Source organism: Octopus sinensis, linkage group LG5, assembly GCF_006345805.1.
Source record: "Octopus sinensis linkage group LG5, ASM634580v1, whole genome shotgun sequence".
NCBI classification, from domain to species: Eukaryota; Metazoa; Mollusca; class Cephalopoda; order Octopoda; family Octopodidae; genus Octopus; species Octopus sinensis.
The window spans coordinates 75480272-75505051 of NC_043001.1; the positions used below are offsets into that span (position 1 = coordinate 75480272).

Below are 24780 nucleotides of genomic sequence, written 5' to 3' on the forward strand. Positions count from 1 at the left end.
CCGTACGTTTCTGATTTCTACTACTACTGCTGCTGCTGCTACTACTACTACTACTAATTCTACCACCACCACCACCACCACCTACTACTACTGTCTCCGTCATCATTCTCATCACCAATTAATGAAGAAGCCAGACGAAGAAGTTATGAATAAATCTAACTCAATAAGAATTAACATTTAAAAGTGCAACTGTCAATATCTATCGCAACGAAGGCTGTCTAGCGTCTGAATACTATAATTGAAAGCATAGAAAAAAATGTTAAGAAATGATACTTTACACACGTTTACTAAAAGTGATGCTCTTATATTCTATCATCAGATTGGAATTTCAAGGATACATAAAGAGAAATAAATTTGCCTATAATTTCAACACAACTTCAGAACATTGATACATCATTATACCGGCAGACAAAATAAAGAGCCAAATAAGTCGTTGCCATTTGTTCTTTTTCTCTTAATTGTTAATCCTATATAATAGCTCTGTATATCCGCACCAATTTCAAAATATGTGGTCTAGTTGATGTGATGTTGAACCTTGCGATCATTATGTTGAAGTTTGAATTCCTGCAGCGGACTGCCCATGCCTCGTATCCTTGAGCAAAGTACATATTTTCGCGTTGAACCAGTTTACTTAGCTGAAAATGAATACTATACGACTACTGCGCAGAATCTGTCTTCTTCTTCGATTTTACGCTGGACCAATTGTGGAAGGGTCACATTTACAGAGGCGCGTAAAACAATTAGCGAAAGCGTAGTACAAGCTATCATATCGCGCACAGTTGAGAAAGGCCAGCGACTATAGAGACATCTAAAACAAATGTCGAAACCGCTGCACGAGCGATCATGTCATACTTACATATGAGTATTATTGATTAAGATATTCACTCCATATACATCCGGATTTGAAATCTGCTATTCTTTGGTGTCTTTTATCCTACCATTCTTATCAAACAATCCCACCTCCATGTCCAGTATTCTCAGTCTTTGCGAATAATATAACATAATCCAAATGTAAAATTAGTTTCAAATTTTGGCATAAGGCCAACAATTTCGGGGGATGAGCTAAGTCGATTACATTGACCTCAATGCTCAACTGGTACTTATTTTATCGATCCCAAAAGGATGAAAGGTGAAGTCGGCAGAATTAGAACTCAGAACGTAAAGGCGGACGAATAGATGCAGAGCATTTTGCCTGTCGTGCTAACAACTCTGCCAGCTCGCCGCCTTAAAGCGAAAGTATGGTACAAGCTATCATATCACACGGTTGAGAAAGACCAGCGATTACAGAGGAACCTAAAACAATGGTCGATGAGATATTGATGAATAACAGGTTTCATGTGTCACCCTGGTAAGCGCTACCATCCACGGTATTGTAAGCATTCCATCCTGATCTCCATTCAAACGATAACGTCTTTTCTTTTTCCCAACCATACCCGAGCACACTGAAAATGAACACTAAAATACTCTATCCCACACTGGTGAAGTCACAAAAAGACTGTATAATACAACTTGTGTTATATTATACAACGAATAGTTGCATTTAGATTAATAATCTTTTCTACCAAAGGTAAAGGCCAAAAAATTTTGTAGGTGCATCGATCCCACAGCTCAAATGATACTTATTTGCTGACCCTGACAAGTAAAGTCAAATTTGGTGGAATTTTTATTCAGGAGGTAATGAGCCAGAAGAAATGCCGCTAACCCTGTTACCCGACGTGCTTACGATTCTGCTCACTTGCCACCTCTTCTTATTTAGATTAATAATGGCTACAAATTTCGGCACAGGTCTACCAAGTTCGGAGTCGGAACAATCTAAAGAATGACGAAATGCCGCTAGGCATTTTTCGCGGCGTGGTAACGATTCTGCCAGCTCGCCGCCTCTCATTTAGATTAATAATCCTTTCTAATATAGGTACAAGGCCTGAAATGTGGGAGAGGGGATAGTCGATTACATCCACCCGAATACACAATTGGTACTTATTTTATCGACCCCGAAAGGATGAAAGGTAAAGTCGACCTCGGCTGGATTTGAACTCAGAACGTAAAGACGGACGAAATGCTGCTAAGCATTATGTCACGCGCGGTAACGATTCTACCAGCTCACTGCCTTCAATTAAATTAATAATGACAGACATTATGTTAAGGAATATAGCCAATGGCATCCAGAGAAAAATCATTTGAGGATGTGACTGACATTTATGTATGCAATATTCAATTTTAGTATCTGTTTATTCGCTTATGCGTACCATAACTTTTGGCAAAATAATCTTCTCTAGTAAAATTGATTGGAATAATGTATACACAGAGAAGCTTTTGTCTAAAATAATTGTTAATTTATTTCTAGATCTACAACTCTGAAAACGGAAAAAATGTTGCAGCTTATTTTGCCGATACTCAAAAGAAAGTTTCATCCTTTCATGAAAAGAACATAATTTGCGATTGTATATACGAAACATTGATTGGAAAAATGAGAAACGTGAAGAGTTATTAACATAGATGGACATAAGCTGAATACATACTTGAGAAAATAGGAGCAAGGGAATTAAATATGAAAAACTGAAGTTTCTGATAAGACGAAAGAAAGTGTATGTTTATGTGTGTGTGTGTGTGTGTGTGTGTGTGTGTGAGAGAGAGAGAGAGAGAGAGAGTGAGTGAGTGAGTGAGTGAGTGAGTGAGTGAGTGAGTGAGTGAGTGAGTGAGTGAGTGAGAGAGACAGGTAGACAGAAAAAGAGTGAGAAAGGACAATAAGGTGGTTGATGGGAGGGTAGTTAGAGATCATAAAACTCAAGGCTGCTGTAGTAGCAATGTACATTCATTACATATGAGGCGCACGCATGTGTTTAGGCGTGTAATATGCATATTTCCTTATATATTTGTACCAGTAGGCTTTTTCAGTGTAGCTATGTTCAGACATATGGGATAGCACTGTCTGTTGTGTATAATGTTAAACACAATCACATAAATAATACATACATATATGTATATATTTGTGTAAATCCCTATATACATACACACACGCGCGCGTGCACACATACGCACGTGCACACACACATATAGATACATATCTATGTATATATGGAGTATATATATATATATATATATATATTATATATATATATATATATAGAGAGAGAGAGAGAGAGAGAGAGAGAGAGAGAGAGGTTGCTTCTGCACATGTACAAATCAATGTGGGGCTGGACACCGTAAATGTAAGACGTGTTTTTGAAAGCCGTCTTAAGTTGAAGACTTTTGAATACTCAGCGGTAAGGTAAGAATTTTGGGGGTCTAGTGGGGACCTGTTGTATGTTGCAAATTATTTTTACAAGCAAGAAGTCCTCACTAGACTCTGGTCTACCTGAGGCTGAGTGAAAATATTCACTTAATTGTGAAAATTATTGGTTTGGTGGGCGTATCCTGCCAAACTTTCGTTTGAAAATAGTGTTAAATTTTGGCTGTAACGGTGAATTGAGAATTCTTCTTGTGGGAGTATCTCGCAAGAAAATTATAAGAATAAGCCACTTTTGGATTACGTGGCGTTCGACGTGACGCTTGGGCTGAAGGAGCTCAATGAGGATTATAGCTTGGTCCCGGGCGACGCTAACACGGAACTTGATTACATTCTGAGGGAGGCGTGGTGGATGGCGGAGGGTGCGGGCACAAGTTATTTTGAGGACGAGTCATAAATTGTGATACGACTTGAGGGGCCCCGACCTAGAGCTGGCGCATTCCTAAGGGAAGTGTAAGCCAGGTCTGGGAGGAGGGGCATTGTGTATTGTATTTATATCATATATAATTATTGAACTATGTTGTTGTTAGTAATGGACTGTTAAGTCAAAAAATTGAAAAGTTGTAAAAATTGTAAGAGGTTTAATACCTCGTTTTGTGTTTGTTTTTAAAAGAACTATGTTTTAGAGAAGCAGGAGTCGGCGGGCGCTTTTTGTCTTCTCCCATCCCCATCATCATTCATTTCATTATCATTCATTTCATTAATGTCCTCGTCCAGCCCGCAAAGCTAACTTACTCTATGTACTGCCTTTATGGCAAATGTTATGAAATAAAGTAGATTGCTTACCAACCCATAGTTTTGGGTTCAGTCCCACTGCATGGCACCTTGGGTAAGTGTCTTCTACTATAGCCTCGGACCGACCAATGTCTTGTAAGTGGATTTGGTAGACGGAAACTGAAATAAGCCCGTCGTATATATGTATATATGTATGTATGTGTGTGTATATGTTTGTGTGTCTGTGTTTGTTCCCCCAACATCGCTTGACAACCGATGCTGGTGTGTTTACGTCCCCGTCACATAGCGGTTCGGCAAAAGAGACTGATAGAATAAGTACTAGGCTTACAAAGAATAAGTCTTGGTGTCGATTTGCTCGACTAAAGGCGGTGCTCCAGCATGGTCGGAGTCAAATGACTGAAACAAGTAGAATAGAATATATATATCTATATATCTAAGTTTCTCTCTCTCTCTCTCTCTCTAATATATATGTACACATATATGTGGATTTAAACACTGGGAGAGAGCCGGGACTCTTCAATTTCGGCGGGTCCAACTTTCACAGGAAATGAATGTCAAAACAAATCACTAAATTTTCTTCTCAAAGTCCGTCCATTGCATGTAAGTGAAATTGGTAAGTCAGCACATAGAAAGTTTAAATGGATCTCATACAGAATACTGGATATTCTGTGCGAGGACATAATCTAAATAAAAGCGAAAAAAAAAACAAAAACAAAAGTGTCTCAGCAATAAAAGAGGAGAGGAACATTCATGTATATCCACATTGTTCAAGCCAGGCATGGGCATACTAAGCCAGGCAATTTACACATACCTCGTTACACTTACATCTAAGACAGATAAGTAGGCATGCAATCAAAGTCAATCATATATTAACAGAAAAGACTTCAAGCGATCAATAGCAAATCGAGGATTAAGTATTTCGTTTCCATAAAATAATTTTTCTTGAAAATAATATTTCAATTACATAGTAACAGAGAAGATTCACAAATGCTTCAGAAAATAATAGTTTGCAAAGGAATTGTGTAAGACATGAATCCCTCTAAACTTCAAATAATCATGTGGTTATAGTTGAGCTTACACATCTACTTTCACTTTCGTTCATTAAAATGGCGTCTGCCTATATAACAGTTCAAATCATTTTGTGAGGGAAGATGGCATTTTGGTTTGCAATTAAAATGTTAGTGAGGTCCTTTAGTTTATTTTTAGATTTGGACTTTTTTCCTATTTTTTTGTTTCCTTTTTATTTTGTTAAATCTACCTCTTTACGACTAGGAACTTATGGTAATTACACCTCAGATGAAATAAGATCTAATGAACAAGAGTTAGCTGAAAATTGCTGGTCACAGACAACCTGAAAGCTATAGTCTCAGAATAGCACCAGCAACAGTGACAGGCGCTAAATTAGTATCATCAGTGAAATAGTTTTGTTAGAGTGGAAATGGTTTGGCAAACAGAATCAGCCAAATTTATATTTCCATTTAAGCAACAACATGAAAATAGTGGGTTGAGTCAAAAGTTTTGCAATACTTCAGTAAATTATTTGCTTTATTCGTCAAATTACGCCAAAAGCAAACTAGCATTCAAAGTAAAGACCATCGTATTGCACTGACTGAAGCCACCTTCCTGTTATTTCTTTGATCCCACGCTGATACCAGTTCTTGTCCTTCGAGGCAAAGCACTCCTTCATTGAAGCTTGCACCTCCTCTTGTCTGATGAAACGTCGCAAGCGCAGGAAGTGAGCCATGAATCATATCAAATAATAATTCGATGGAGCTAGGTTTGGACTATATGCTGGGTGTAGTAGTGCGTCAATTCACTCAAGTTCCTGGAGTTTATTTCAGGTTGTTCGACCGGTATGAGGTTTTGTGTTGTTTTGTTGCAGAAGAGCTCGCTTTTTGTTAACCAACGCCGGCTGTTTTTGCCGCATAATGGCATACATCCGCTTCGACTTTTCAGAGTACAGGATGGTACCGACCATCTGCAACGAATTTGTAGTGAATTATCCCCTTATAATTCCACCAGGCACAGAGCATCACCTTGTGTTTTAAACGCCCATGTTTGGCGACAGTCTCCTGAAGCTGACCCTTGCTGAACAACTGTCTATGCACGTTAGGAGTGCAGAAAAATATATCCCTCAGATTATTACTTGTCCCTATCGCTGGCTCATTTCCTGAACTCGCGACGTTTCGCCAACCAAGAGGAGGTGGAAATTTCAGTGAGGGAGTTTTTTGCATCGAAGGGAAAGAAATGGTATCAGCGTGGTATTAAAAAACTGGCAGGAAGGTAGTTTGAGAGAAGGTGCAACACTATGGTCCCTACTTTGAATGCTAGGTGGCTTTTGTTGTAACCTGACGAATAAAGTAAACAACACTATACAACAAATTTCAGGGTAAAAAACAACAGAGTTCCCATGCACATTTTATTATGAAGTTAATTGTACTAAATCCGAATTTTATAACAAAAATTTCCCATCGCATCACATTTTCCTGTAAAAATTTATACCAATTTCCACGATACTATAAATTTATTTTGCCCCCAAAGTCAGATTAAATATGTCCATTGCAATTAATTCATAAATATATAATGAATCAGAATATGTTGTTAGCATTATATAATGTATTAACTTACATTTTAGTATTTACTTCGTTTATAAGACGTCTCAGGTGTGTCACGCTTTATATTCCAGCAGAAGTCAGCCAGCATAGCTGGGCTCCATTTTCCCTTAAATCTGTTTTCCAGTGACGCTATATCTTGATAGAACCTCTCTCCATGTTCATCACTCATATCTCTTGCATTCTCTGTGAAGGACAGATGAGAATGAAGAAAGTGTATCTTCAGTGACATACTGCATCCGAGATCTTGGTAGCACTTAGTTAGGATCTCCACTATATTCTCTCCCTGGGCCACTTTCCAGAAATCCTTTCCATACATCTTTTAATGCATGCCAGGCCGCTAGCTCGGTTTCATCTCTTGTCGCTTCGAAGTCCTCATCCGCTATAAGCTGACGAATCTGAGGACTTACGAATACGCCCTCTTTAATCTTGGCATTACTGATTTTAGGGAAGATCGCCTTGACGTACTGGAAACATGGCCTGTTATGTTGCAGTGCTTTGGTAAATTGCTTCATTATGGCATCCAGGCGTCATAGTTTCCCGAGTATATGGCCATTCTGAGTATACATAATGTTCTGATCTGGTCCTACTGTCCCACTTGCAAAGGAAGCACATAAACGTGGTGAATCTAGTTTGAAGCCTATTAAGTAGGGCTACTACTTTCAAGTTTGCACAAATTAGCCATTCTTGCTCCTTGTAACTTATTCCGTCTAGAATAAAAGTGAGGTTCTCATATGTCTCCCTTAAAATGACTGAGTGAGCAACTGGAACTGAAGGCATGGTGTTCCCAGTGTGCAACATAACCGCTTTTATGCTGTAAAGGGATGCATCTAAGAATAACATCTACTCATTTGGTTCATAGGTCAGCTCAAAGGCATTGAATAGGTCTCTGATATCATTACAATAAGTCAATTTGTTTTCCAAAGTGAAGAATTGTTGTAGAACTGCGGAACACCTAAATTCTGTAGTTCGAGCATCTTTATCCAACAGGTTCCATTGTTGTAGGCGTGAGGCCAGGACTTCACTCTGTTGCTTAGTAAATGTTAGATAATGAACTAGATCATTGAGTTCAGGCTGGGTGATGAGGTGTGGTTTCTTGTCAGATTTACCACGATTTTGGATCCATATAACTATAAAAATACTGAGTGTACTTTATAATTTTCATAGGTTAAGTTGAAAAATACCTTGGGAACATCCAATTAAAATTATATCAAAATATGTTCATGACTTTTAGAGTTGTGATTTCCGTCCCAATCCTGTTTGTACTCAATTCCTACGGAACCATCAGTGTATTTAACGTAAGAGAGTAGTTTGCGAGAAACTGGCGGGTCACAGAGGGAAACGGATGTTATATTCGTGATCTACACACAAAATGCCCCTGGAAAAGGTAATTCTCATTTCCGATTTTTTTCAATGTTATAGTGTAAAATATTGCAAAACTTTTGACTCAACACATTAACAATAACAACACATTGGTAGGCCAGCATCTCGGAAAATACCATTTCGATTGGCATATAAGGAAACATGTTTTTGCACTTTTTAGTATAGTAATTGCTAGTGTTTGACGAACTGGATTGAAGATGACGAAAAATATAGAAAAAAAAAGAAAGAAAAGGGTTTTAATGAAAAACAATTTTAACAAGTCATATTCCAAAGTTCGAAAATAAAACAAAAGATGGTTTTACCTTTTGCGTGAGGTTATGCGTAAGAGATAACTTTTGAATTAACACTAAATTAAAAACTAATATTTTGGAAGCTGTCTTACTTTTTTTCTCGTAAATATGATCAGCCTACCAAAAGACTTCGATGTGAAACTGAATAATGAAGTTTAAGAATCACAATATAAGTGTGTGCGTGTTTGTTTTTTGTTTGTGTGTGTGTGTAGATGTGTGCCTGATAGAATGAGTCTATCATATATATATATATATATATATGTATGTATGTATGTATGTATGTATGTATGTATGTATGTATAAGTGTGTGTGTGTGCATGTGCGCACGTACCTGTGTATGTCTATTTTTGTGCTTACTCCCACCACTACTTGACACCCGGTCTTGGTTCGTATACGTCACCGTAACTTTGCGATTCGTCGAAAGAGACCAACAGAATAATAACTGCCAAGCATAAAAAAATCTAAATAATGGGATCGATTCGTTCGACTAAAATTCCTTAAGGTGATGCCCTAGTATGAACGTAGTCTAATGACTGTAACAAGTAAAAGATGAAAATATAAAACAAATTAGATTGGAATATGTTTGACATATTAAAATACATCGCTATTCTTATAATACACTGACGTCAAAGTTTACATGAAAATCAAAAGGGTGAGTAATACTGATACAAAGAGAAAAAAAAACTGAGAAAGCAAACAAATGATTTAGCACTTCTGAAAGGTATTGTAGGAAATAAACCGTATCATCTCTTTATACGTTTATTATAATAGATTAACTTTGAAAAGATTTGAATGGAGCTGTGGGTTGGGAATAAAAGCTAAATTAAAGTTATTAGCTTTGGAAGATGAACATCCTGATGTTAAAAAAATGTGCTTCAGTATAACAAGTAATATCAAGGTATCGTGCTGGCAGAATCGTTAGCACGCCGGGTAAAATGCTTAGAGAATTCAAATTCCACAGAGGTCGACTTTGCCTTTCATCCTTTCGGAGTCGATAAAGTAATTACATGTTGAACATTTGGATCGATGTAATCGACTTACCCACTATCTCCAAATTGCTGGCATTGTGCCAGAGTTTGAACCAAATATCACTTTGCTTCTTAGGGTAGCGAGATGGAATCGTTAGCACGCCGGAGAAAATGCTTAGCGGCAAAGAAGACCACAATAAATCTCTTGTTTTGATATTGCTGAAATAGAATTATATGAAGAACTATTCGACCCATTGTTTCTTATTTTATTTCTTTAACCCGGCGACAACATTTTACTTACAGAAATGAAGGGCTCTACAATGTACCAGCTTTGGTACATTCAGTTAGCATTTCAACATACTCTGCATGGCAAAATTGATACAAATTTCGGCACAAGGCTAGCGATTTTCGGGGAAAGGAGTTAGTTGATTACATCAACCTCAGTGTTTGACTAGTTTATTTTATTTTATCTTATTTTATTTTATCTATTCTGAAAAGATGAAAGGTTAAGTTGACATTAGGGTGATTTGAACTCAGAAAGTAAAGACCCGAAAGAAATGCTCTTCAGCATTTTGTCTGACGCACAACGACCACTCCAATTCGCCACCTTCAAAATAATATATACCCCACTTTACAAATACTACAAAAGAAAGAGCTATGTTCACTGAAGACACATTTCATATAACAGCACATGTGATTTAAACCTATAGGAATGCCAACCACAAGAATGCTTAGAGTATACAGAAGCAAACTCTGCAAGGAACAACACAATAAAAACATGTTCGACTGTAAGTAATCGTGATCTATTTGGAATAACTGCTTGAAAGTTTATTGCATGGTGGCTGGATTTATATCTAATTTGGTGAAGAATGAATATTCACTGGTTGATTAATTAGGAGACTCACGTACGCAGTAAATGTCTTTAAATTGATAAGCCGTGTATTTGTTAATGCTATTAAACTTTATCAGATTTTCGGTTTCTCATTGATTTCATTGATGCAACAGGGATGCGTATCGATAGGAGAACAGTATGGATTGATAAATCTGTTGATACAAGTAGATGAGAGAAAGCTGGATGAAAAGTAAAGAGATGTTCCTGGATGTTTAAAGAGTTATAACTGATTTAACGAAACTAATTACAAATGAACTGAACGAAGCAGTGAAATGTTAAAGCATAACAACTTAGACATAAACAACTTAAACAAGTAGAGAAACTTTTGTAAATGCAAAGCCGTCAAAGTACAGGGTATCATCAAAGTGACTTCTTACATACATGTACACATACACACATTCATATGTGTATAAGTATACACATATATGTGTGAGTGTGTGTACATACACTCACATACGTACACATACAAACATACATACATTCATGCATGCATGAATGCATACATACATACATGCATGCATACATACATACATGCATACATACATACATACATACATACATGCATGCATACATACATACATACATACATACATACATGCATACATACATACATACATACATACATACATACATACATACATACATACATACATACATACCAAAATACCATGTTGCTTGAGGCTTGGTTCCAAGTTAGAAACCGGCTCTTTCTCTATTAGCAAGAAATCTTGAAATAAAATTGAATAATGACATACATACATACATACATGCATACATGCATACATAATGCACACAGATATGTGTACACACACACACACACACACACACATACATATACAGGATGCGCGCTGAAAAATTCCTGTCTTTAAAGGTGTCGTGAAAGGCCTGGTTTAAGTTACGAGTTCTTTTACAGGGCTTATATATGAAAACTGAAGGATCGCTGCGTAAATGTGAGAATCTGAAAGGGCAATATGCAAGTTAAGATGGGATCGCTTGACGACAATATAACCTTTATTTGACAAAGGTATCTTTGGCCCGACCAGTAGCTATCGGATTATTCCACATTTGAGTAATTACTACTTCCAAGTTTCTGATAGCTATGAAACATGTAGGCGGGATCTTATCTGCTCCATTCCCTAAATTTGGTTGTTTATTCACATACACAGCAACCCCACTTGCTAAGAGTAAACTACAAAATAACTTTTTTCAGCTTATCGAAATTCGATATGGGAAAAATTTACAATCTCTACGTCAATAAACAGCTACTGTCCTTGAAAGTTGTTTTTTGTATACCTTCAACGGAGTGCACAAGCTTACTAACTTCCTACACCTTGATCCTTGGATCTTACATTTACATATTACTATATACTAGCAAATCTACCCATCTACAATGTAGGCATAAAATGAGGGAGCGAAATCACTACAGCAGTATGTATTGAGAAATGTGTAAATGGACTTTATAGATTACTAGGTGATGCCTTAGAGAAATTACATTATTGTTGGTGATACAGCTTTCTATCGCAGATATATGAAATGTGTTTGCAACTAAGTGACATGTGATGACGATTCACTACCAAACTGAAATAGGCTCCAGGCCTTTGTATCATGAATGGTTATGTAGACCACTCCTAACGAAAGCCAGAGTTTCCTTCGATCAATATATAAAAAAGTATTAAGAAAAATATGTTATTTAAATATACTCTTATTTTAGTTGTTTACACTATTTTATGCTTGCTTATACTCTTATACATTCAAAGTTCACAAATTTCTTTATTTAAATTATGAATCATAATCCTTTCGATTATATCAATATAATTACAAAACTTCTTTGTAAATGATATTTTCTGTTTGGTCGACATTGATTTTCAAATTATTGGATTCCGTTGCTCTACTCATCACGACGTATAACTGGCCGTGTGTAAACATCGGAGTGGGTAAAAATACACCTACACGATCTAGAGTCTGGCCCTGAGGTTTGTTTGCTGGGAATGCGCGAGCGAAATCTTTAGGGTTGCAAAAAATCAAAATAAGACTTAACTCTCCCTGTTGTATGCAAATAATGTCAGGATGTTTTAGTACCACGGGTTATTTTGATTGACAAAACTGAAGTGTAGACAGCAGCCGCTTCAGTTTTATATTTGAGAGATGAGGAATTATGTACAGTATTTAAATTTGACAGATATTTGTCCTTATCTTGTATGTTGTTAACACAACGTTTCGGCTGATATACCCTCCAGCCTTCATCAGGTGTCTTGGAGAAATTTCGAACCTGAATTCTCATTCCTAAAGTATGGCATAGAGGTTAAAAGCGCGAACTACTAACCCCAAGATTCCGAGTCCGATTCCAAGCAGTGACCTGAATAATAATAATAATAATAATAATAATAATAATAATAATAATAATAATAATAATAATTATAATAACAATAATAATAATAATAATAATAATAATAATAGTAATAATAATAACAACAACAACAACAACAACAACAACAGCAGCAGCAGCATTGAAAAATACCTTAAGAATGAGACACAGGTTCGAAATTTCCCCAAGACACCTGATGAAAGCTGGAAGGTATATCAGTCAAAATGTTGTGTTAACAACAAACAAGATGAGGACAAATATCCATCAAATGTAAATAATGTAAAAAATGAGCAGCCGCTTCGATTAGCTGTTTCGAATCCTGCTTGAGACTGACACATTTCAATAACCACACACGCTATATACTGACATATCCTTTTTCCATTTTATTCTCGCCTTTAACCGCCCTTACGAACCCCTTCATATTTATGATGGAGCCACGAACTATATGATAGAAGTCCAGAGTTATTGGAGGTCGGTGAATTTTTAATAAGAATGTGTGGGTGGTTCATCAATTCAAAAATCGATATCCACGAAATAATCATACTTTCTTATTTTTTAATGTTAAAAGCCGTCCTAGCGACAATCTTTGTAATCCCGTAAAATATCGTAACCATTGGTCCAGCCGTCTGGCCATGAAGTGGGAACAGACAAAGAGACGAACAAGCGGACAGACAGACATACATAACGCCCATTATATTAAGATAGTAAATCTGCTCATCTACGATGGGAAATAAAGGGATAGTATCGCAAATCTAAACCTTCTAAATTCACGAATTATACGGGGTAAAGCGGGTTGGATCTAGAGTTAATTCTTGTCATCAGTATTTTAACAAAAGAAATCAAGGGTGATTTATTAATAATAAACTCAATATCCACTAAATAATCATACTTGTTCACATAATTTCGTTAAAAGCCTTCCTGCTTTCCTCCTTCGTAATCTCGAAAAACGTGACCATTGGTCCTGCCGTTTGACCGTGAAGAGGGAACAGATAGACAGACGGACAAACGGATGAACATAACGCCCATTATTGTAAGATGTGTGTGTGAGTGTGTGTATAATGTTTCCATATTTCATGTAGACATTGCGAGGTTGATAACCTGGTGTCGAACTCAATATACGTGTGCTTCTGAACGAAGAGTTAGTCGAGTACAAGGTGGTAATTAGAAGAGACGCTAGACGACTAACCAATTATCTTATAAATTTCATTAGCTTACAACTATTTCCCCTATGAGATACGGTGAACTCATAACTGTGTTCCTGAGTAACACCTTACAATGTACGTGTGTATTTGTATTTTATATGTCTGTGTGTGTGTTTCTGCTTACGTGGTGTGTATATATGATGATATAATGTAAATGGCTGACAATTATACAGACTCTTGTACTTATATGTAATTCTAAAATGGAATTAGTATGGGCAGAGTGAGGCAACGTATGGCAAGATAGCCTTCGATTCCCTATCAGATGTTCTTGGATATAGTTTCCTTGTCTCGAATTCCACTGTCTAGCCTGGTCTCATTTTACGGCTATTTTACAATTTACGTCGTACGTATGTATTTATACAGGTATGTATGCATGCATTTGTATATGTTTGTATGTATACATGAATGTGAGCATGTATATTTGTATGTATGTGTGTGATGTATGTATGCTTTTATATAAATTTATGTGTCTATATGTTTCTATATAGGCATTTACATTTGGGTGCATGTATGCATGCTTTTATGTAGATGCTCGTATGAATGTGGCTCAGTGGTTAGGGCATCGGGCTCAAAATCACGAGGTAATGAGCTCGATTCCCGGACCGGACTGCGTGTTGTATTCTTGAGCAAGACTCTTTATTTCACGTGGCTCCAGTTCACTGAGCAGTAGAAATTACTTTTGATGTCACTGGTGCTAAGCTGTATCGGCTCCTTTGCCTTTCCCTTGGATAACATTAGTGGTGTGGAGAGAAGAGGCTGGTATGCGTGGGCGACAGCTGGTCTTCCCTAAACAACCTTGCTCAGACTTGTGCCTTGGAGGGTAACTTTCTAGGTGCAATCTCATGGTCATTCATGTCAGAAGGTCCTTCTATATATATGTATGCATGTCTATATGTGTGCACGGTATTATGTACGCATGTGCATATGTTTCTATGCATGTATCGGTGATTGTATGCATCTATCCATCTTTTCAGCCCAATATTTTTGTGAGGGTCGTGGTTTGGAGCCCTCAGGTAACTCTTCCATAGGATCCTATCGGAAGCAGCATCAATTCGGTATGCAGACTGGAATCCGAAATAAAATCAAGTGAAGCTATGGATATTATCCATCACGTTTTTGGTCTACCCGTGTGGGTTAAGTTCAAGGATCCGTCTTGTGATACTTTCATGCGACATTCTAATCGCATGTCTGTAATACCGGAGACATGACCTCGCATCACAGAGAAGTAGTGGATTGACCTGGAAAGGCACCCTGTTCTCTGAGTTACGCACCCTTCGGAGGAACTCCATTTTGGTCACATGTATTTGTCATCGCACTATTTTGGACATTATCCAAAATGAATTACCATAGGCGTGGGTAGGTACGAGTACCAAACTGAAGATAGCGAGTTTGGAATTCTTACTAATCTTTTCTGTTCTGACGATCGAATGATGGGGCTAGCGCATTATTGTGCCAGCACCTGCAATCTAGCATCCAATTCTCCCTTCTACGTTCCATCACTCTTGGATACGATCCCGAGACACTAAAAAATCCTCCCTTTCTCTCAGTGATGTTTCACTAATATGCAGAGTGCGCTGGAAAAACTTTCTTGATGGAACTAATATATCAGACTTCGCAACAATAGTTCTTATCCCTGCCTTACAGCACACAGCAGCGAACCTATTCAGTGTATATTTATTTATGTACGTATGCATGCTCTATGTATTTATGTATGTTGGTGTGTGCATGTATGTGTATCTGTATGAATGAATGCTTGTTTGTATGTGTGTGTGTGTGTATGTGTGTGTGTGTATGTGTGTGTATTTATGTATAATTATTCTTTGCGTTTCATTTAAGTTCTACTTGGGAGATTTCAAACTGGTCGCTAACAAAGTGACAAGGCTATTTGAGTTAAGAGAGTCCCCCATATTTGTAATTATGTGGTTGATTGAATTGTTGATGCATACATCTAAGTGTGTGTGACTTTTCACCTAAATAATCTCAAATGGCAAATTTTTAGAATGTCTTAAAAATGTTCACTGTGCCACTAATAGATTGGATTTGGAGAATCCACGTCAGTTTTGTTTGCTCTTTCTCGGTGAAACCGAGTATTTCTAGGTTTTTGTGCAAATTCATTGGTACAAATCTAATGCACCTATGATGATAGGTACACAGCACCGACATTGGCGGCATCAACAATGGAAGGCGATAGTCTTCTCTGACGAGAGCCAGTACTGCGTTTCTATCTCGGATGGCATAATGGGGGTGTGGTGTAGGAGGGGGAACGCTACAAAGACGTATGTGTCATGGAGAAAACGCGTCAGGTGGCCAAAGCATCATGGTTTGGGGTGTATTAGGCCTGAATCACAGAAATGGGCCCCATGTGCTCCAAAATGTTAGCGCAGGCAGAGGGAATGGCATCATAGAGCAGCGTTACATAGACCAAATTCTAAGACATCATATTGTGTCTTTCTTCGCGCGTCACTATAGCTACATATTCCAACAGAACAATGCTCCTGCATGGCCAGGGTTACCAAAGACCTCCTGCGTCAGCCCAGCATCAGAACCATGCCGTGGCTAGCTCTCAGTCCGTATTTGAACTCAATTGAACAGCTATGGGATGAAATCCAGAGACGGCTGAACCAGGTGGTCCAAACTCCGACAACTCTTGTGGAACTGGAGGCAGCTTTCCTCAGGATGTAGTCACAGATATCAACGGCTTTTGTGATCTGCTTTATGCACCCCATGTACCGACGGTGTTTGGCTGTTTTGAACACCCAATGAGAACATACATGTCAGCCTTACAATCTCCATGTGCTGGATCCGCTCACTACCAGAACACATGACAACGATCTATAAAATGTGGTTAAAGTGCATCCAAAAAACTGACTCCAATACAAAAGTGTATGTCTCTGACATAATGAAATTAAAACATATTTCACAGTCACACACATCATGCGTTTTTTTTTGCGGTTCAGCGTACGTATGTATGCTTGTATATACTTATATATTTATGTATGTACGCATGTACGTTTGCATGTAGGCATGCATGCATGTATGTATGTATGTTTGTATGTATGTATGCATGTATGTATGTTTGTATGTATGTATGTATGTATGTATGTATGTATGTATGTATGTATGTATGCATGTATGTATGTTTGTATGGATGGATGGATGTATTATATGTGTATGTTTGCATGTGTGTGTGTGTGTTGTGCATGTGTGTGTTTAAATGTATGGATGATTCTTACCTAAACTAGACGTTTGAAAACAAAACTCACGTAACTCCATTCTGGAAAGTTGAGGCAATATTTATAGCCAGGATAATATACATGAACACTTACAGAAATTGAATGAGATGTGGAGATTATTTTATATAGACAACTCATACCTAGCTAACTTTGTGCAGAAAAATGTACTTGAATACTCACTTGAAAAATGAGTGTAATATGATTAGGACCTTTTGGATTTCTTATATATATTATGATCGTGAGTGCATCCATACTTAATTAAATCTATAATGAATCAATTTTGTAATCCTCGACTAACAGTCAAAACACTTTGGTGGCATAAAATATACTACATGTATATATACAGATGTGTATGCATGTGTGAGTGTTTGTGTGTGCGTGTGTGCGCGTGTGTGTGAATGAGTGAAAGTGGCTGTGTTTATGTATATAAATATGTATATATGCATATATGTATGCATGTATAATGTGCGTATATATAATATAAATGTGTGTAGATACATAGATGGATGCGTGTCTATGTATACACACACACACACACACACATATATATATATAGATAATATTGACAATATATCATACAATATATATATATATATATATAATGTATTGTGTATATTGTGTGTATATATAAGTGTATGTACTTGTATAGTTGCATACATGTTTATATGTACATAATAACAGAGAGAGAGAGAGGGGGAGATGAGGAGATAGAGAGATGCTTTCAAAATAATAACTTAGAAAAACTGATATATTGCTTTGTCATTAACTTCAACAAGCTGACCATATGAATACAGTCTAAATCATTGCAGGAACCCCTTCTTCTCTTTCTGTCTTTCTTGTTCTTCTTCTTCCTGTCTTTTTTCTTACAGTCATTCTTTCCGTTTCCCACATTTTCCTTTTGACCAAGCCTCCAAAAATTCTCCCCCCCCCACACACACACGCATGCTTACACATATGCATGCACACAAAGAAAAAGGTAAAGATGGCTTCAAAACAATAACTAAACAAGATTAACATCGTAAAATGTATTTAACTTCAAACACCCGTGAAACGACTGACCATAATTATATAATAAAAAACATCTCAGAATAAAACACTCACTTCTCTCGTTCTTTCTTTCTTCCTTCCTTCCTTCCTTTCTTCCGTTCTTTCTGTCTTCTGTTCTTTCGTTCTCTCTTTCATTTTTCTCATATCTCCTCCCTCTGGATGGGTATCCACGCACTCATATACTCACAAATATGCTTGCATACGTATGCTTGCATTCACACACATATGCGCGCACATATGTACGCATGCATGCATGTATGTACACAGACACACACAGGCACACACACACACACACACACACACATAGACACAGACAACTGCTAAAACAATACAAAAATATCATAAAAAACTGCTTGCTACTCATAGTTTCATGTTCCCGTTTGTCGGGCAGTTCTGATCCAGAAAGGAATAAGAAGTTAGGTTATACCTACAACTTATACTACGTTGTTATTCACATTGACAGTTACACATTTGAATTTGAGTGGTCGTTTTAACTAACAGTTTTTCAAAAGCATAGAAGCTGGGACAGGAAATATAGATAATAAAATTAAAATTAAAATTAAAATTAAATATCATGTTGTATAAAATCGAAGAAAACGTTCAATAAAAAAAAAATTCTAGGTTAAAAAGAAATCATATATGTCCTGAGTAAATTAATTAATGGTAAATATGTAATAAATTAAAATAAACGGTAGTTTGTTTTAGAAAAATTAACCCTTGGGTTTGGGAAAGCTGGTAGATATTGATAAAAATAATAACGGGTTTCTTTTTATATAAACAACTCATACACACACACATATATAGAAATTACACGTATAAAAACCATATACTTATACATACGAGATATATGTGCATTTATTCACATAAATACATAAACACATACTTATATATAAATATACATATACTTACACTTAGGCAAAACACACAGAACATGCAAATACATAGGCATACATACAATGACAAATCACACATATATACATATATTTACAAACACACATTCACATAGATACGCATACATACTTATATGTACATATATGTGCACATATACACATACACATAAACATGCATGCTCACATAAAAACATATTCACTTACAGATGTCTATATGCATAAATACATAAATACATGTTTTTCACCTACATACATACACATAAATACATCAAATCTTATATTGATTTTATCCTTATATTTAACAGATAAATATTAAACCGGAAGATATTCAATGTTAAATTATTTTGGTTATTCACGCGTGGCTGAGATGAGCAAAATATATAATGGATATATAAGTGTGAAAGTTTGTATATATTCGGTGGATACGTTGTGATCGTATGGTATGTATAAGTGTTTATATTTATATTCTTCTGGTTATGTTTGTACTGACGAGTGCAGAGCGTGTTACAGCGTTGACCATGAAATCGTTTCGATATGCAACTGAACCATTTAAAAATAAGATTTTTTCGTTCATTTCTTCGAATTCAGCGCGTGTGTATATTTGATAAAATAGTTTGACTTTAGCGTCCCTTTCCAGCGTGTGGCTTTACTTAAAGTAATAACCCTTAATGTAATAACATATATGCATCATATATACTCGCACACACTATAATCACACACACACACATACACACACACACACACACACACACACACACACACACACACACACACACACACACACACACACACACACATATATATATATATATATATATGCGCGAACACATACAAAAGCAGATACATACATACATACATACAAACATATAAGGCAAACATATGCGTATATGAGTGTGTGTATGTGTGTGTATGTATATGTAGATATATATACATATATATATATATATGTATATATATATATATATATATAATATATATATATATATATTATATATATATATACATATATAGATGTATGTGTATATATATATATTCCTTTATTTGTTTCAGTTATTTGACTGCAGCCATGCTGGAGCACCGCCTTTAGTCGAGTAAATCGACCCAAAGACTTCGTGTATTGATAATTGCCAATGTACGAAATTCTAATAATCCGCAATTCCTGCTGATTATTAATAGTATGTGTGTGTGTTTGTACGTGTGTGTATTTATGTATTTATGTATATATATATATATATATATATATATATATATATATATATATATATATATATAATAGTGAGGCATTTCCCTCTCCATATTTTTAAGAGGTCATGGGCCAACAGATGTTTGGGATCTGACGATACGCAATAAATCTAAACCCTTTATGTACGGGAGACCTAAGGCAATCCCATAAACCGGCCTTCCCCATTCTTAATATTTACTGCTCCACATTTTTGAGTGCGCTTCTTTATGATTTATGTTTTTTACAAACGATATATTGGTTCCCGCCGTTTTTTTTTTATTTCGGAATTTATTGCGTTATTATATTTTAGAATCTATTTTTTTCGAGATATCTAATTTTGAATCATTTTGGAATCTATTCTGTTTTTTTTTATTTCTAATTAATTTTAGTTAATTTTTGTTTATTTTCAGATCATTAAAATGGAATGTCAAGTTAAGATAAACGAGCATTTTCGACACCTCCTTCATTTTGCTTTTAATCACGGTTCTAAGGCCGCAAAAGCTGCACGCGACATTTGAGCTGTGTATGGAGAGGGTGTCATAGCTGAAAGAACCGCTCGTGATTGGTATGCTAAGTTCAAAAATGGAAATTTTGACTTCAACGACGCACCTCGTTCTGGCCGTCTAGTTGAGTTCGATGAAGAGCGATTAAACCTACTTTTGCACGAAAATTCTCGTCGAACGACAAGGGAACTGGCAGAGTAAGTGGAATGTTCCCACACTGCTACAGGGAAGCATCTTCACTCGATGGGAAAGGTTCAGAAGTATGGAGCATGGCTTCCGCATGCTTTAAGTGACAACAACAAAAAAATCAAGGAGTCACAATCTCCGCTGGTCTGCTTGCCCGTCACCGCTCAACTCATGGAAACATGCAACGATTTCTTTACCGAATCATTACTGGCGACGAAAAATGATGTATGTACATCAATATGAAGCAGCGTAAGGAATGGCTTAGCCTCGCTAAACAAGTGACACCTCGCGAGAATCAAGATCTTCATCCGTGTAAAACGATGTTGTGCGTATGGTGGGACTGGGAAGGGGTTATCCATTACGAATTGCTTGTGCGGAACCAAACGGTCAACGCGGAACTCTATGTTTTACAAATGGAACGACTCAACACGGCTATGCAAGAGAGAAGACGTAATCGTCAGTATGGAGTTCTGCTGCACGACAACGCCCGCCCTCATATCGCGAATATGACCATTCAAACGCATGGCTGCGAATTGCTGCCACACCCGTCGTACTCTCCTGATTTGGCACCAACGGATTTCCACCTCTTTCGACCTCTCTGAAATGCTATGCGCGAAGTTTCGTTCAATACTGATGCAGAATTGAGAGTTTGGTTGGATTAATTTTTCGAGTCGAAATCGGGTGATTTCTACCAACGAGATATTGAAAATCTTGTTGAACTTTGGGAATAAGTTGTAAACAACAAGGGTGAATGCATTATTGATTAATTAGTTATTTTCTATTAAACCTTTAAAATAAATTTTAATTAAAAAAAAGACAGGAACTTAGTTGCCAACCTAATATATATATATATATATATATATAATATATATATATATATATATATATATATATGTCTGTGTTTGTATGTATATATGTGTGTATGCGCGCGTGTGTGTGTGTGTGTGTGTGTGTGAGTGTGTGCGTGCGCGTTTGTGAGCGTGAGCTGCTTGTCTTTATTTGCGTGTGTTTTTTGCTTCGTAGTCCCTTAAATTCAACACCTCAATTAAGAGAGTTATATCTAATTATATAAATAGAACTACTACTGATCAACAGTCAATTAACTATATCGCTGACACACTGAAAAACAATAGAGATTTTGTGCACAGAAAGAAGAATGCATGAGATATTGTATCAATGTATTTTAAAAGCAGCGATGTCATGATGTCATGTGCCAACTGAAATAACTCCAAACAATGCAAATGACTCAGTCTATATTTGTAGCTGTGTACTCTTCTTTTTCTACTCTTTTCTTTATCAATGATTCTCATTTCTACTATTGGTTTCTAAATTTTGTCAATGTTGTTCAGTTATCATTAGACAGCTACGTTTGCTCCGCTTATTAGATAGAACTTGAACATGATAGCAATAACTACCCTATATGACTGTTCTGTTTTTTCTTGTTTTTATTTTTTTCTCGAACCTTTGAACTTACAAGGCTGGTTACCCGATTTCCACGGCGTATAAGTGACAGAGACCACAACATTATATCTGAAATGGATGCCGGTTCATTGTAGGGTTCAATGCAATTAATTTTTAAGGGAAGTGTAAGCCAATGTATACACCTTCACATCTTCCCTAGCTCTTGACTAGTACCTTATTTTATCGAGCCCGAGAGTTGATTTTACGAGATTTGAACTCGGAACGTAAAGAACCGGAAGAAATAACAATGAGCATTTTGTCCAACGCGCAAACGATTCTGCCTCCTCGCCGCTTATTCCATGATATACTTCGTACAAATATGATGAATCATTATTGAATTAAAGCAATTTAACTCTTTTGATCCAACCAATCCTTGTTTCTATGATACACACAGGTTGTTTTAAAATGATTTTACTTGTTGTTTTAAAGTGATTTTAAAGAAATAAGAAACTGAAAGAAGTACGTTGTATATGTATTTGTGCGTCGGTGTTTTCCCCGACCACCACTTAACAACCGGTGTTGGCGTGTTTATTTCCCCATAAGCTAGCCGTTCGGCAAAAAATATTGATAGGATAAGTACCAGGTTTATAAAAGAAAAAAAAGTACTGGAGTCAATTCATTCGACCAAAATTTTTCATGGCTGCAATATAGTGACTGAAACAATTAAACGATAAAAAATACATACTTACGTACATAAACATATACAAACATATGTATTTGGATACATACATACATATATATATATATTATATATATATATATATATATATATATATAATATATATATACATATATATATGTATATATATATGTATATATATATATATGTATATATATATATATATATATATATTATATATATATATATATATATATATATATATGTATGTATGTATGTATATGTGTGTTTGTGTGTGTGGAGGCGCAATGATCCAGTGGTTAGGGCAGCGGACTCGCGGTTGTAGGATCGCGGTTTCGATTCCCAGACCGGGTGTTGAGAAAACACCTAAAAGCTCCTCGAGGCTCCGTCTAAACTTTCGCCACAACTTTCTCTCACTCATTCTTCTGTTGGCCTGCTCGCTAAGCCAGCGGGGTGGCGTCATTTGAAGACTAAAGGAATGCGAAGCGCATTGTGACCAGCGATGTGTAGCAACATCTGATAGCCTGATTGGTCACGGTGATCACGGTGATATATGTATATACATACATATATATAAACATGCATAAAATTATATAGGGTGTACTTTTAGAAATTTCACCACCAGTCACCTAGTATGTATAAAATTACCTATTAAAGGTAATTTTTTCTTGTGTTTAAATCTACACTATTTTATATATATAAACATGTATATATATATATATATATATATATATATATATATATATATATATATGTATGTATGTATGTATATGTATACGTCTGGCTTCCACACAGATTCCATCTACCGAATTCAGTTACAAGGCATTAGTTGGCCCGGGGATATAGGAGACGACACTTGCCCTGATCACCCGCACAGTAGGACTAAGCACGAAACAACGTGGTTGCAAAAGGGAACCAGTAAATTTAATAACATTGATTTTAATGCCAACTTTACAGACATGAAACATAGTTAAGACACGACTCCGTTAGTTGTATGTGATTTTATATGGTTAGGTCATCTATAGCTGCTATTAGACACTGCTGTTGCTATTATGCATGCATTTGTGTAAAACGTCTAAACTCAATCACCACCACCATCGACACTATCAACACAACAACATCAGTACCGCCAAAACCACTGCTAATATATCCCCATCCCCTCTCGCTCTTTCGCTGCTGAATCAATATGCCTGCCTCTCTCTTTCTCTATTCTAGCTTCGTTTCAGTTTTGATCAGCTAGTGTCAGCGGATAATCGTCTGTAGGTGAGAACACAGTAAGCGAACTGAATGCATCTGTGCAGTGAAGAAATAGTGTTTGCCAGTTTAGTTAGATGAGAAGCGCCGTAACGTTGCTTGCAGTTTCGACACTACGGTGCGGTAAAACGGATTGCAGCTGCAACAAGCAACAAGTTTCTCTCCCTCCCTCTCTTTATCTTTCTCCCTCTCTCTCCCCTCTTCTCTCTCTTTAAATGATAATTCAAACAGTAGAACAGGGTCTAGAATTACTTGGTTAAAAACACTACTACAACTAATACTGTTGCTGCTGCTTAAATTACCGCCACCACTTCTACTATTAATGTAATACTTGTGCAACTACTACAACTATCACTACTACTGTTGCTACTACTACTACTATTACCCATAACAATAATAATATTCCTTTCTACTAAAAACTCAAGGTCTGAAATTTGTGGAGAGGGGGTAAGTCGATCACATCGACCTCAGCATTTCACTGGTACTTAATTTATCGACCCCAAAATGATGAAAGTCGACCTCGGCGGAATTTGAACTCAGAACGTAGCAACGGGGGGAATACCGCTAAGCATATCTCCCAGCGTGCTAACGGTTCAGCAAGCTCCCTGCCT

General features: G+C 36.6%; 1 long non-coding RNA gene across 1 annotated transcript; it reads left to right on the forward strand.

Annotated features, from left to right (window-relative positions):
* The first annotated feature begins 7409 nt into the window (after nt 1-7409).
* LOC118763517 lies at nt 7410-22214 on the forward strand. The gene is made up of 3 exons (XR_004999277.1): nt 7410-7568; nt 7639-7640; nt 22204-22214. It is a non-coding gene; the product is annotated as an uncharacterized LOC118763517 (long non-coding RNA).
* The last annotated feature ends 2566 nt before the right edge of the window (nt 22215-24780 follow it).